The sequence below is a fragment of the Nannospalax galili genome, unplaced genomic scaffold, assembly GCF_000622305.1.
Source record: "Nannospalax galili isolate Female #2095 unplaced genomic scaffold, S.galili_v1.0 scaffold2294, whole genome shotgun sequence".
Classification (NCBI taxonomy): domain Eukaryota; kingdom Metazoa; phylum Chordata; class Mammalia; order Rodentia; family Spalacidae; genus Nannospalax; species Nannospalax galili.
This window is the reverse complement of record NW_008334953.1, coordinates 27,760-44,099: the sequence shown is the minus strand read 5'-3', so window position 1 is coordinate 44,099 and position 16,340 is coordinate 27,760.

Below are 16,340 nucleotides of genomic sequence, written 5' to 3'. Positions count from 1 at the left end.
AAACTGTATGTAATTTGACTCTAATCATACATGGCCTCCTGGACTTGGGGAGGGCTAAAGTATACAACCTGGGGCAGGCTAGGAAGAGAAGGCATGACCCATGCTGGGTAAAGGCTTTCCAATGTGCATACCCTCAGGTCGTACATATACCTCTGAAACTCCTCAGTTATCTTGGTAAGTAAGCTCAATAAATTCATTGGTTCCCCAGTAAAACTTTCATCAAATATTGGCTTGACACTAGAACCCTAGAAGGGAATAAGCTTTGCTTAGCATCCACAAAACAGATGTAAAATTTGTCTCATAAATATTTTTTTAAAAGAAAATGAGAATGTAAATGATGTTAAAAGGATATGGAAATGGAGATATTTTCAAAAAAATATACAGAAAATTGAGAAAGCCTAAGTAAGTGATGAAGGGCTGTGAAGGTTTGTTACGATATATAAAAGATGAGACAAAACTAATATGCACATAATCTTAAATTCTCTATGGTCACAGTTTAGTCAACCAATTCAAGGAACAAAATATATATCTAGTCAACGTTTATCTGAGAATATTTGTTTTTTTACCCAAGACTTAGGTACATAGCACATGATAATTAAAAGTACCAAACTGGTGGAGCTAACCTTATTGGATGTTTAAAAAACATAGTTTAAGGCCTATATTAATGAGGTCAGAGGAACTTAAAGGACAGTTTTTCCCCTTGCCCTCCAAGGCCAGCTAAGTTCCAGGGGACTATGGAACATCTCTCAAAATATCCTGTCACTGTGGTGAGCCACCTGTCCTCTTGTTCAAGGAGGCCATGGAAACCCCAAGAGATGGAATTGAACCAGTGTCCAGCCTACAAAGAGGAGAGTCAATGCAGAGTAAACATCTCTTTCATTCTTCCAAATGAAGCCAGTTATGGTCAACCAGGACCTTTGACTTATCTTCACATAGATGGAACTGGTAAAAGAAAGGAGCCAGGAGCTCCTCCCAAGTCCATGTGACCCCTGAGGAATAGATCCTCAAAGGTTCTGAAGTGTAACAATAGATTGATTTACTTGGGCCAACTGTATGGTCTTAAACACCCACAAGGAAACCATAACCAAATCAAGTCATCAGTATATTTCTTTAAGAGTTCAAGGGATTACACTTCCCAGACATTAGGCTGAAGCCCATATAAAAAGTTATTTAGACAATTATTTCTCATTTATGATTTGCCCACCTGTAGCTAAGGGAGACAACCAGCTATTGTTCTAAAATGATTGGATAAATTTGTTTTCTCCCCTATCTAGAAGCCTTTGAGAGGGAACTGACGCTGATTATAACCACTCAAACAGCTATCAAAATACCGGAAAGCAAATCTTTAATCCATTACTCTAGAATCCAGCCTTGGAAGAAAAAAGAAAAATGAGGTGGAACCCAATAGAAAAATGCTTTTGGAAGCCCTTGTCAAGAAATTCCAAGGGACTCTCATATGAACATTTGAAAACTGCCCTGTTCTGACTTTTTTCTAGTTCCCTTCTAGAATGTGTAATGCTAATTACTCTTCCCTTTACTTCTCCTTCACATCTCCTATTCACAATTCAAGGACTTTCTTTTCCTCCTAGAGGTAAGAGTGATGCAATTTGGGAATCTTTTAGATAGCCCCACTGAAGAGGGATTCCAATTACCTTACCCTGCTTCCCTGTTCAGCATGGAAGGAGCCAGAGCAGTCTGCGTCCAGATTCCCTATTGACAATTTGGGTAACCTCTTTAAAGGATAGGGTGATAAAAATAGGAGGTAGGAATTCACTAAGCAGTTAAAGTAAAAAGACCCCAAAGAAAAGTAGTCAGTTTCTTGTCTAAAACTCACAATGTCCTTGAGCCTCTTAGCAACTTCATTTCAAAGGCTAAAATGTCAAAAATATTTGGGAGCTTTTATCTAATCCTTAAAAGATTTTAGGGTTACTGTTTAAGAGGGAGAAATGTTAGAATAGTAAAAAGTGCCACAAAAAATAAATCAATCAAAGAAGAAGGAAAAGTACATGAAGTTATCAGAAAAAAAGTGATGGGGAGATATGGGAAGATTTGGAGGGGAGGGAGTGGGCATGGATTTTTGTCAAAACACGTTATATGCACATATGAAATTCTCAATAAATTATATATTTCTTTAAAAAAGAAAATGTTCACATGTACAGGAGAGCCAGAAATGCTTTGCAGTGAGCTCCTGTATGTGCTCCCTAAGTTCTACCACTCCATTTTATTAAACGTTATTAAACACACAAAAATAAATAAATGAAGAAATTGAAACAGTAATGCAAAACCTCCTGACTGAAAAAGCTCAGGCCCAGATGGAATCACAGTAGAATTCTACCAGACATTTAAAATCTATAATAAATTACTTCTTAAATTATTGAAAAAGATGAAAATGAGATTATCTTCCACACTTCTATGAATCCAGCAGCATTTTAACACCAAAACCAGGAAAGAAGAAAACAATAGTCCTATATCCTCAATAATTCAAAATTCTAAAGAAAATACTCACAAATCTCATAAAGACACACATCAAAAATATTATCCACCATGAGCAAGTTGGGCTTATTCCACAGATGCAGGACTTGTGCAATATATGTAAATCGATAAATATAAACCATATAAAAGGACTCAAAGGCAAAAACCACATTGTTTTCTTAATAGATATAGAAAAGGTCTTTGACAAAAATATAACAAGAATTCATCTTAAAAGTCCTAGAGTAGACTGTTTGGTGCAGGGGCTAAGACCTCAGCAGACAGCCTGAGTGTGCCAATCTGGCCTCCATGTGGTGTAGGGGCTGACACAATAGCAGAATGTTTGAGTGCACCCGGATCTGGCCTCCATGTGGTGGTGAGTTTCTGAAGAGCTTCCCAAAATTGGGTCTACACAACCGCCTAATTGTGATTAGGTGAGGCCCTCCCATGGTCCTAGGGGAAGTCCTCCCCTCCATACAGTATCAAAGGGCTGAGAACTCAGCAGACAGCCTGAGTCCCAAAATCGGGGTTCCCCTTAGAAAACATGCCAAATTGTGCGATGATTACCCGCTAGTAGGGGTCCAGGCTTTGGAAGGAAGCCTGAGTGTGCCTGCCTGGAGCTTGACTTGGATCTCTGTGCAAGCTCTTCAGTAGCTGATCTGAAGCCATTATTTCCATCCAAAATAAAATCTGAGAGAACCTGAAACCTGGATCAATCAGCCTTACATAATCAATAAGAAAACAACCAAGGCACACCAATAATATAAACAGAAGCAGACTTCACCCAGCAAAGGAAGGCTTGACTTTCATACCAGAATCATGAACAACAAAAGAAATCCACATGCCAAAATTGCAGTGGAAAAATAATAACATACAAAACCAAAACCATATGTTCACATCAAACTCCACCAGTCCTGTGTAAGAGTTCTAAAAGAGAACTCCCAGAGATAACAAGGACATAGAATTTAAAAGAACAATCATAAACATGATCAAGGCATTCAACTAATTTAAAAAACAAACAAGTGAGAGAGCTAAAAGAAGAATAGGATAAACCTCTGACTGAATTAACAAAAGAGAAATATTGAAGAAAACTGAGGCTAAAATGAAGAAGGATGTGAAAACTTCAGTAACCCGATTTGAAACAACAGGAAAGAGCATTACCTCAAGAATGAATGAAATGGAAAAGAGAATATCAACACTGGAGAATAAAGTTGAAGAATTAGACCACTCAAACAAAGATTATGAAAAAATTTTAAAACCACAAGAATGGAATATGCAGGAGATGTGGGACACCATGAAAAGACCAAATCTACGAATCATAGGAATAGGAGAAGGATAATTTCAGGTTAACAGTATTGACCAGATCTTAAACAGGATTCTAGAAGAGAAATTCCCAAAATTAAGGAAAGACATCCCCATATGAATGCAAGAAGCACATAGAACACTAAATAGACAGGACTGGAAAAGAATATTCCCATGGAATATCATAGTAAAAACACTAAACATACAGAACAAAGAGAGAATACTTAAAATTGCAAAAGGAAAACAACAACTCATATCATATACGAAGTAAGAGTTATCATAATTATAGCAAACTATGAAAGCCAAAAGAGCCTGGACCAAGGTATTTCCAGTTCTATGTGACAATATATGCCATCCCAGAATACCTTACCTGGCAAAAATGTCCATTATAATTGGAGGGGAAAGAAAACTCTTCCACAACATGACAGGGCTGAAAGAATACATGCCCAGAAAACCCTCCCTTCAAAGAATAACTCATACAAAGAATGTGGAAAGGATCAACAAACCCAGGGGCAAAAGAAACTAAATGAAGGTATAACTGTGGAAACATAAAATTAGACAAAGAATGCATACAGTAATCAAAATTATGGGAACCAATACACATCTTTCAATAATAACTTTAAATATCAATGGACTGAACTCCCCAGACAAAAGACACAGGCTAGCTGAATGGATTAAATAACGTCCATCTTTCTGTTTGCAAGAACTCCATCTCTCCTTCAAGGACAGGCACTCTCTTAAGGTGAAGGGATGGAAAAGAATCTTTCAAGCAAATGTCACTAAGAAACAACCAGGGGTTGCAATTCTAATATCTGATAAAATATATTCAAACTAAAGCTATTCAGAAGAGGTAAAGAGGGTCACTTCATTCTTGTCAAAGGAGCAATTAACCAAGAAGATATTACAATCATGAACATATATGCACCAAATCTGATTGCACCCGAATTCATAAAAACAACACTACAGGACTTTAAGACAAAGAATAACCTGAACTCAGTAATAGTAGGGGACCTCAATACTCCACTGTCTCTATTAGACAGGTCAACCAGGCAAAGAATAAACAGAGGGACGTCTGAATTAAATGAAATCAATACTATCAAATAGAACTAACAGACACCTTCCAAATTGTCTACCCAACCACTGAAGAATTAATTTTCTTTTCAGTACCCTGTGGAACTTTCTAAAAAATTGACCACATACTGGGGCACAAAAAATCCCTCAAGAAATTTTAAAAACATGAAATAAACCCAGGCATTCTATCAGATCACAATGCAATAAAGCTTAAAACCACCACGGGAGGAAGCCCTAATCACTACATAAACTTATGGATAAAAAACACACTCCTGAATGATGAGTGGGGTCAATGGAGAAATTAAGAAAGAAATAAAAGTATTTTTAAAATTAAACAAAAAGGACAATAAAACAATACAAAACCTTTGGAACACTTTAAAAGCAGTTCTAAAAGGGAAGTTTATAGCTCTAAGTGCCTACATTAAAAAAGTCAGAAAGAACACAAGTAAATGATTTAACATTGTAAGACTCTGGAAAGGCAAGAGCAAATGAAACCCAAACCCAGCAGAAGAGAAGAAACAACAAAAACCAGAGCAGAGATTAATGAGAAACAAACAAAGAGAACAATAAAAACAATCAATGAATCTAAGACCTGGTTCCTTGAAAAGATGAACAAGACAGACAAACCCTTAGCCCAGTTAAACAAAATAAAGAGCAACATCAAAATCAACAAAATAAGAGATGAAAGAGGAACATCACAATAGACACACAAAAGACCCATAACATTATAAGGGAGTACTTTAAAAAAACCTATATGCTATTAATTTTGAAAACCTAAGAGAAATAGATGTGCATCTAAAATCATGGAAACTACCAAAGTTAAACCAAGAAGAGGTCAACAGTTTAAACAAACCCATAAGATATAAGCAAATTGAAACAGTAATACAAAACGGCCCAACTCAAAAAAGCCCAGGCCCCAATGGATCAAAAGCAGAATTCTACCAGACATTTAAAGAAGACCTCCCACCAAAACTACTTAAATTATTCAAAATGTTAGAAATAGAGGGAGATCTCCCAAATTCCTTCTATGAAGCCGGCATCACTTTAATAATGAAACCAGGCAAAGACACAAACAAAACAGGAAACTATAGACCCCTATACTTAATGAACATAGATTTAAAAATTCTCAAAAAAAAATAATTTCAAACTGCATACAACTGTACAGCTAAAAGATCATTCACCATGATCAAATAGGCTTTAATCTAGAGATGGTTCAATATACACAAATCGATAAACATCATCAATTATATAAATGGACTCAAAGACAAAAAAAACACATCATCATCTCAATAGATGCAGAAAAGGCTTTTGACAAAATTCAGCATGCATTCATGGTAAAAGTTCTAAAGGGAACTGGACCAGAGGGAACATTGCCCAACATAATTAATGCTGTATACAACAAACCCACAGCAACATCATTCTAAATGGAAAAAAAAAAACAAAAACTGGAAGCATTCCCAGTAAAATGAGGAACCAGACAAGGATGTCCACTATCTCAACTCCTTTTGAATATACTGCTTGAAAGTTGTGCTAGAACAATAAGACCAGAGAAGGAAATTAAAAGAATACTAATTGGAAAAGTAGAGGTCAAACGATCCCATTTTGCAGATGATATGATACTATACCTAAGAGATCTCCAAAATTCCACCAGAAAACTCCTAGAACTGATCAACATTTGCAATAAAGTGGCAGGTTACAAAATTAATCTACAAAAATCAGTAGTCTTTCTATATACCAATAACAAGCAATCAGAGAAAGAGTACAGGGAAATCCTCCAATTTAAATTAGCTGCAAAAAAAATAAAATATCTTGGAATAAACCTGACCAAAGACATCAAGGATCTCTACATGAAAATGTTGAATCTTTAAAGAAAAAGACTGAGGAAGAGACCAAAAGATGGAAGGAACTCCTATGCTCATGGATTGGAAGAAGTAATATTGTGAAAATTATCTTCCTACCAAAAGCAATATATAGAGTCAATGCAATCCCCCCAAAATCCCCATGAAATACCTCACATAGTTAGAAAAAAAATCCTTAAATTCATATGGAAGCACAAAAGATTCCAGATAGCCAAAGATCATGAGCACAAAGAGCAATGTTGGGATGATTACTGTACCAGATCTCAAAGTATACTATACAGTTATAGTCATAGAAACCGCATATTTCTGGTACAAAAATAGACACATAGATCAATGTGGAGACCCAAACCTGAGTACACAAACAATTTCAGCCACCTGAAATTGTGGCTGATATTTGACAAAGGGGCCAAAATCATTCACTGGGGGAAAGTATCTTTAACAAATTGTGCTGGTGAAACTGGATCTCCACCTGTAGAAGAATGAAACTAAATCAGGATCTTTCACCTAGCACAAAGATCAGCTCCAAATGGATCAAGGACCTCAATGTGAAAGTGGAAGCCCTGAAACTATTAGAAGAAAACATTGGCAGTAACCTACATGATATAGGCATAGGAAAGGACTTTCTAAATCAGACACCAATTGCTCAGGAATTAAGGACAACAATCAACAAGTAGAACCTCATTAAACTAAAAAGCATCTATACAACAGAAGAAACAATCAAGAAAGTATAGAGAAAACCCACAGAATCAGAGAAAACATTCACCAGTGACACATCTGGCAGAGGTTTAACCTCCAGAATAGATAAAGATACCAAAGAATCAAAAAAACAAATGACCCAATTAAAAGATGGGCTAAAGATCCAAACAGAGAGATCTCAAAGGAAGAAATAAAGATAGCTAAGAAAGATCTTAAAAGTGTTCCAAAATCGTTAGTACTTAGGGAAATGCAAATTAAAATCACATTAAGATTTCACCTTACCCCAGTCAGACTGGCTAAGATCAAGAGAACAAATGAAACCAAATACTGGCTAGGATGTGGAGAAAGGGGAATGCTTGTTCACTGCTGGTGGAATTGCAAACTCGTGCAACCTCAATGGGAAGCAGTGTGGAGAACTCTTACAAAACTAAGAATGAACCTACTATATGACCTGGGAATACCACTCCTTGGCATATACCCAAAAGACTCATCCTATTGCAGAGGTACTTGTATAACCATATTTGTTGCAGCTCTTTTCACAATAGCTAAGAGATGGAAGCAGCCTAAGTGCCCCTTAACTGACAAGTGGTTAATGAAAATTTGGTACATTTTCACAATGGAGTTCTACTCAGCGAAAAAGAAACATGAAATTTCCGGGTAAATGGATGGATCTAAAAACAGTATACTAAGTGAAGCAACATGAACTCAGAAAAACAAAAGACGTATATTCTCCCTCATTTATGGATCCGGGTACCAAATCCTTATAAATTAATTCATACCCTGATGCAACTGCAGGGACAAGGAATATGGAAGGAAACAGGAAGGGAAAGGGGAAGAAGAACCCCAAGGGAGAATAGTAGGAGACAGGCATTAGTGAGGGAGAAATATGTAAGAAGGGGGTAGTTAAAGGGGAGGGGAAGAAGGAGGGCTATACAAACATCTGTGGGAATACAGAGGAAGAAGGAGCTGAAAAGAGGTGGGACCATAGCATGCAAAAATTATCAAGGGAGAAATGGGGAAAATGAGGACACTTTAAATGGGAAGTGCAGGGAGGGAGGATAAGACAGGGAGAGAAAGAGGAGATATAAATAGTGCCTAGCTAATATTTAAAAAAAAAAACAGAGGGAATCATATTAGTAAAAACCCTACTTACAAATTACACACGCAATATCCATGAGTCCATGTGTATAGCTGAAAACGACATAGCAAGAAACAGTGCCAGACAGGACAAACCTTCCTTTGAGTTGTTGGTCAGAGTAGTCCAAGACTCCCCAAATTACACAATTTGTTGCCACAATCCTTGATTGCCTCCTCAAACTTGATGATAAGACCCTATTGTGGAAGATAGGACATACCGATTTGGAACAATGGAACTGAAACTGACCTGGAAGCCACCTCCCCTGAAGGCTAGCTCTATGTGCTTTGCAGAGCAATGTGCAAGCTGGTAATTGAGAACATCAAGCAATGTTCCAATCCTAGCTTCAAAGCCTAAAAAACACATCAATGACCAGCACAGAAAACAGCAGTAGTGTCACTATTATCTTGCAGATAATCAATAGCTACTTAATTGTACTTAATGTCCACTCACTGGGAGGAAACTCATATCTGGTATTATAAACCTAGACAAATACTTGTATGTGGAGAGGTCATAGATCTTAGAGAAAACCCAAGGTTATCATATCCCTCCACAAATGTAATTTCTTACTATGTGCAAAATATGAGTCCCTACATTTACAGACAGGTATCCCAGTCACCACCCATCAAATTAGCTTCTTTTTCAACAGACAGAGATTCTTACAAGGTCACACACAGAGATTATTACAGGTCACACACAGAGATTCTCTGTGAATTGCCAAAGCATATGTGGCACTCTAAGATGCAACCTCTACACCTAAGACTCACTGAACATAGAACAACGGCTGAACAGAACATTAATGCATCTTTCAATTCTTATCAATAAAGCTCCCTCATGCAAAAGAGCTCCAAGAACACAAAAGGCCACAAATGGCCAAAATGCAGAGAATAAGAGTCGGCACAGAATGGGTCTTTGGACAGAACTATACTGAAGTCCACCCAACCCACAGCTCAGGAACCATTGCAGAAAAGGGAAGAGAAAGATTGTAAGAGCCATGGAAGAGGTGCATGAGCATAGGGAAATAATCCTACAGCTGCCTGGGAACCTTCTCATACAAACCCACACCAGCAGTGTCATCATTCACAAGACCCATACAAACTCAAGGAGACAAAAACCCAGGACAGAACTGTGGAAATGAACATCAGACCCCAATTGTTGTCGAAGAATTATTGGCAACAGATTACTGCTGGGTGAGGAAGAGCTGATTTTCTTGAAGGGAGAGACTCTATATAAGCTGACTAATCCCTGATAGATGAGCTTCCACTGAGGGACACCTGGGGGGGTGTGCTATAGGAGGGTGCCAAAGGGGAAGGGCATATGAAGATGATTTTATTTATGAAATACACAAAAATTCAATAAATTTTAAGTGGGGGTGTAGACACAGAAGGGATCTAACTATGATTTAAAATACGTTGTATGAAATTGACAAAAATTAAAAATAATAATAATATTCTATCAAAAAGTAATCCTCTCACCTTTGGAAGTAAAGCTGCTTGTTAGTATGCTCATAGATAGTTTAAGCTACAGTTTATCTTCACAAACTACATCTTCAAAAAACAATTTACTTATCAGAAATCCACTTTGATAAATTTCCAGTCCTGTGTCTACAAAATATCTGACATATACAATGACTGGTCAATTTTTAATTTGCTTTGTTAGTACAAAATAAAATAATCCAGAGAATTCTTATTATCCAAGAAATTGGTAGAGATGAAAATTGAGAATTGAATCCATAGGAAACACTCTTCATATATGAGGTAATTTAAAATGAGACAAACATTTGTGAGTGATATATCTCATAAGCGGTTAAAATGTAGGATATAAGAAAACTCATAAAACTCAACAGTAAAAACGAAAGATTTAATATATGTTTCTCAGGAAACTATATAGATAAGTGTAAGTTTTATAAAAATGTGCAACATTATGAAACATTTTGCTTTACAAATCAAAACCAAAGTCAGATATAACCTGACTGCAGTAATCTTAATAAAAATCCCAGATACATTCTTCACAAACAGAGAAAAAGCATTAACATTTATATGGTGAGGGCCCACACCTACTCTGCCTAATTTGTTAGACCCTCCACAGATGGTCTCCAACCCACCTTGCCCTTGGCCTCTCTCTGATCTGCTGACTTAGTTTGCCTTCAATTGGTGTGATAAAAACATTAACTGAAGCAAACTCTATTAAATTTTAAAATCTAAAAGAAATGAATGAATTGCTAAATACATGGAAGCTAAGTCAAGAAGAGATCAATAGTTTAAACAGTCCCATAATGAATAAGGAAATTAAAACAGCAATATAAACCCTCCAAATTAAAAAAAGCCCAGGCACAGATGGATTCACAAGGTATTTTTACCAGACCTTTATAGAGGGATTACAACCAATCTTTGCTAAATTATTCAAAAAGATCTAAACAGAAAGAATTCCCAAACTCCTTCTATGAAGCCAGTATCACTCTGAAACCAAAACTATGTAAATACACCACAACAGCAGCAACAACAACAACAAAAAAAACATTATAAGTCCTATACCCTTAATGAACACAGATACAAAAATCCTCAACAAAATACTCGCAAACTACCCACAGACAAACATCAAAAAGAACATTCACCATAATCAAGTTGACTTTATTCCAGAGATACAGGGATGGATCAATATGCATAATTCATTAAATGTAATCAATCAAATAAATGGACTTATGGACAAAAATCACATGGTCACCTCAATAGATGCAAAAAAGGCCTTTGAACAAATCCAAAATGGATTTATGTTAAAATTCCTAGAGGTAATTGGACTGGAGGGAACATACATCAACATAATCTTAGCTATATATGACAAACCCACAAACAATATAATTCTAAATGTAGAAAAACTGGAAGCATTTCACATTAAAATCAGGAACAAGACAAGACTGTCCTCAATCTCCATTCCTTCTCAATGTAGTGCTGGAATGTCTTGCTAGAGTAACAGAGAAGGAAATTACAGGAGTACTAACTGGAAAACAAGAGGTCAAATTATATCAATTTCCTGATGATATATTATACATGAGATCCAACCAGGAAATTGTTAGAAATAATTCATACTTTCAGCAAAGTGGCAGATTACAAAAGCAATCTCAAAGATCAGTAGCCTTCCTATATGCCAATAATAAGCAACCAGAGAAAGCATTCATGGAAACCTCACATTCACAAGAGTATCAAAAAATAAAATATCTAGGAATAAACCCAACCAAAGTCCATAAATATCTCTACAATGAAAATTTTAAATATTTGAAGAAACAGATAAAGGAAGACAGTAGGAGATGATAGGAACTCCAATTTTTGTGAATTGGTAGAATGAATATTGTGAAAATGACCATCCTACGAAAACCAATCTATGGATTCAACGCAATGACAGCCAAAATCTCCATGACATTCTTCCTAGAGTACATAGTGAGTTCCAGGCCAGCTGGGGCTGCAGGGAGACCCTGTCTCAAAAAGACCAAAAAAAATCTCCATAACATTCTTCATAAAGCTAGAAAAAAAAATCCTAAAATTCATATAGAATCAGACCCCATAGAGCCAAAGCAATCTTGAGCAAAAAGATCAATGCTAGGGGAATCACCATACCAGTTCTCAAATTACATTAACAGAACTATAGTCATACAAACAGAATGGTATTGGCAGAAAAACAGAAATGAAGATCAATGAAACAAAACAGAAGACACAAACATAAGTGGATGCAATTTTATCCATCTCATTTGACAAATGTGCCAAGAACACAAAATGGAAGAAATAGCAAATCTTCAACAAAAGATGCTGGATCTCCACTTGTATAATGAAATTAGACCCTTGTCTTTCACATTGCACAAAAGTCCAAATGATCAAAGATCTCAATGTGAAACTTAAACTCTGAAACTATTAGAAGGAAACATAGGCAGTACCCTACAAAATACAGGTGCAGGAAAGGATGTTCTAAATTGAATATCGGTTATTGAAGAGCTATGATCAAAAATCAATAAGTGGGACGTCATTAAACTGAAAAGCTTCTGTATAGCAAAAGACACAACTAAAGAAGGAAAGAGAAAACACACTGAGTGGGAGAAAATCTTCACCAACTACACAGCTGACAGATAATTAACATCTAAAATACATAAATAACTCACAAAACTAAGAAACAAGAAAATAAATCACCCAATTAAAAAAATGGGTTAAAGATTTTCACAGAGAAGTTCCCAAATAAGAATTAAAATGGTTAAGAAACACCTTAAAAGAAGCTCAACATCTTTAGTAATTTGAGAAATGAAAATCAAAACCACTTTAAAGATTTCGTCTTACCTCAGTCAGACTGTCTAAGATCAAGAGAACAAAAGACACTAAATGCTGGCAAGAATGTGGAAATGGGGAACACTGGTTCATTGCTGGTAGAATTGCAAACTCTTGCAATCATCATAGAAAGCAGTGTGGAGAACTCTTTACAAAACAAAAAACAACAAAAAAAATGAATCAGGTTATACCACTCTTTGGCAATACCCAAAGAACTCGTTCTATTGTACAGATATTTCTACATCCATTTTTGTTGCTGCTCTTTTCACAATAGCTAAGAAATGGAAAGAACCTACATGTCCCTCAACCTATAAATAGATAATGAAATATGTTACATTTACACAATGGAGTTCGACTCAGTGGTATAGAAAGATGAAATCATGAAATTTGCAGGTAAATGGATGGAACTAGAAACTGTTATACTGCATAAATTAGCACAGATTCAGAAAAAAAAGCAGTGATGAATGTTCTTCCTCATTTGTGGGTCTTAGCACCAAATCCTTAGATGTGAGTATGTACCCAGATGTAACCACAAAAGCCAGAAAAATTGAGCTGAATGATGGAGGTAAAAGGAAACAAAGTGCTGAGAAAGACAGGGATAGAAGGAAATAGATGTTACCAAGGGGAAAATGGGAATATTCAACTGGGAAGAGGAAAAGGGAAGGACACACAAGGAGCCATGGGGAATGGGGAAGAAGGAGCTGAAGAGAGGAGTGATAATAGGAGACAGGTATTATCAAGGGGAAATGGGGGTATTATAAGTGGGGAGGGAGTTAAGACAGAGAGAGAGAGAGAGCGAGAGAGAGAGAGAGAGAGAGAGAGAGAGAGAGAGAGAGAGGAGATAAATGAAGCTTAGGTGGTATGAAAAATGATGGGAAAAGTATTAACTACAAAATTTACTGAGAAGTACACATACAGTATCTGAACATGGTGCATGTGTATACCTGAAGGCTAACCAAAAAGAAACACAGGGCAAGATAGGAGAAACCTCCCTTCAAGTTATTACTTATGGTAGTCCAAGAGACTCCAAATATTTCACAGGCATTTGCCATAGTCCACGATTATTTCCTTAAACTTAAAGATAAGACAATTTTGCTGAACACAGGACATATTTTGGACAAAGGACTCAGAGCAATGGAGCTGGAACGGACCTGGAAACCTCCTCCATGAAGGTTAGCTCTCATAGCTCTAGAGGATACTATGCAAGCTGCTAAGGAAGAAAATCAATCGATGGCCCAACCCCAGATTTAAAGCCTATTAACCACAACAATGGCCAGCACAACAGACTGTGTGGTGCAGTAATAGCACTTTTATATTGGGGGTCACCAACGGGTATCTAATTGAACTTAAAGCCCTCTCAGTGGGAAAGAACTCATGTACGGCATTGTAAACACAGCCATATATATATGACTCGAGAGGTCACAGATCCTACAGAAAACCCTATCTCTGTCATAGCTCTAGACAAATGAAACTTCTTACTGTATGCTAAATACGGATTCTTAAATTTACAGACAAGTATACCATTTACCATTCATCAAAGAAGCTTCTTTTTGCAACAGATGAAAGCTATTACAGATTTTCACAACTGATCATATACAAAAATATGTGTCTGAAAGATACTCGGCCCTAACTGACACATCTACAGTAGAATCTCTGAATATAAGTCTCATGGAGCATAGTGGAGCATGGGGTAGAGAGAACACTAATGCATCCCTCAACTCTCACAAGCAAAGCTTCCTCATGCAAAAGAGTGATCCACACAGAAGGCAACAACTGGCCAAAATGCAGAGAATAAGTGACTGTACAGTAGATGTACCTGGATAGGACTCATATATTAAAACTCACCCACCCATGAATCAGGGACCATTGTGGAAGTGGGGGTATAAAGATGGCAAGAGCCAAGATTGGCACATGAGTATAAGGAAACAAAGTCTTCTAAGCCTCAGGAAACCTGCTCATATGAACTTGTAGCAATGTTGATAGCATACACAAGGCCAGTGCAGACTCAGATAAATACCCATCATAGAATAGGGGAAATGGGCAACAGGCCACAAACTTAGCCAAAGAGCTATTGGTGACTGATTACTGAAGGTTGATCTTCTTTAAGGTAGTGAATCTAGATAGGCTGACTAGACTCCAGTGGATGAAATTGCAATGAGGGCCATCTGGAAACAAAAACTTGAATGGATAGGCAATAACCTATATGATATAATGCATCAAATCCAGTGGTGAGATATGGAGGTGGTGTGGAATGGGAATGGGGTCTAAATATGGTTAAGATATATTGCATGAAATGCATTAAAAAATTCAATAAAAATGTACATTTCAGAGTATTTCTGTGAAACACAAAAGACCAAGGATAGCCAAAACAATCTTGAACAAAAACAATAATGTGGGAGGTACCACCATACCTGATTGCAACTTCTATTAGAGAAATACAGTAAAAAAGGCAGCATGATACTGGCACAAAATAGACATATAGATCAATGGAATAGAATGAGAACCCAGATATGAGTCCACATGACTACAGTTACCTGATTTTTCACGAAGAGGCCAACAGTTAAGAAGGAGGAAAACAAATGGTTCTGGGAAGGCTGGATATTAACATAGTGAAGAATGAAAGTAGATCCTTACCTCTCACCCTGCACAAAACTCAACACAAAATGGATCAGGACCTCAAGATAACACCAGATACTTTGAAACTGCTAGAGTAAAAGGATGGAGTAGGGTTCAAAATATAGGCCCAGGTAAGGACTTTCTCAACAGAACTCAGTGTAGGAAATAGTACCAACAATTGATAAATGGGATATTTTGAAACTAAAACTGTTTCTTTACAGCTAAGGAAACTCAATTGAAAGAAGGGGCAGCCCACAGAATGGAAAATCTTTTCCAGCTATCTGGTAGAGGATTAGTATCAAGAATACAAATAAATTTAATGGTTTACTTATGTTTTAATTTTTAATGTGTTATGAGTGTTTTGCCAGGATGTATGTAAGTGCACCCATGTCACGAAATGTACATGGAGACCAGAAGAGGGAATAAGATCTCCAGGAACTGGAGTCAAAGACAGCATCCCTGAGAATGCTGGGAACTGAACTCAGGTACTCTGAAATAGCAGCTAGTGCTCTTAACAACTGAGCAATCTCTCTAGCCTCAAAAATAGTTTTTTTTAACCTAAATATTAAGAAAACCAATAATGTAATTTAAAATAGGTTATGTAAAAGAGGGTTTTTAAAAGAAGAAGCACAATGACTGTGCTGGATAGCTTTAGTGTCAACTTGACACACCTGGGTTGAGGGAGCCTCAATCGGAAAATTACCTCTATTGGACTGGCCTGTGGCCATGTCTGAGGGGCATCTTCTTGAGTGATGTGGGAGGGCCCAGTCCACTGTGGGTAGAGCTACCCCTGGGAAGGTGGGTCTGTGTTGGATAAGAAAGCAGGCTGAGCAGGGGCCAGGGGAGCAAGCCAGTAAGCAGTGTTCCTCCATGGCCTGTGCTCCA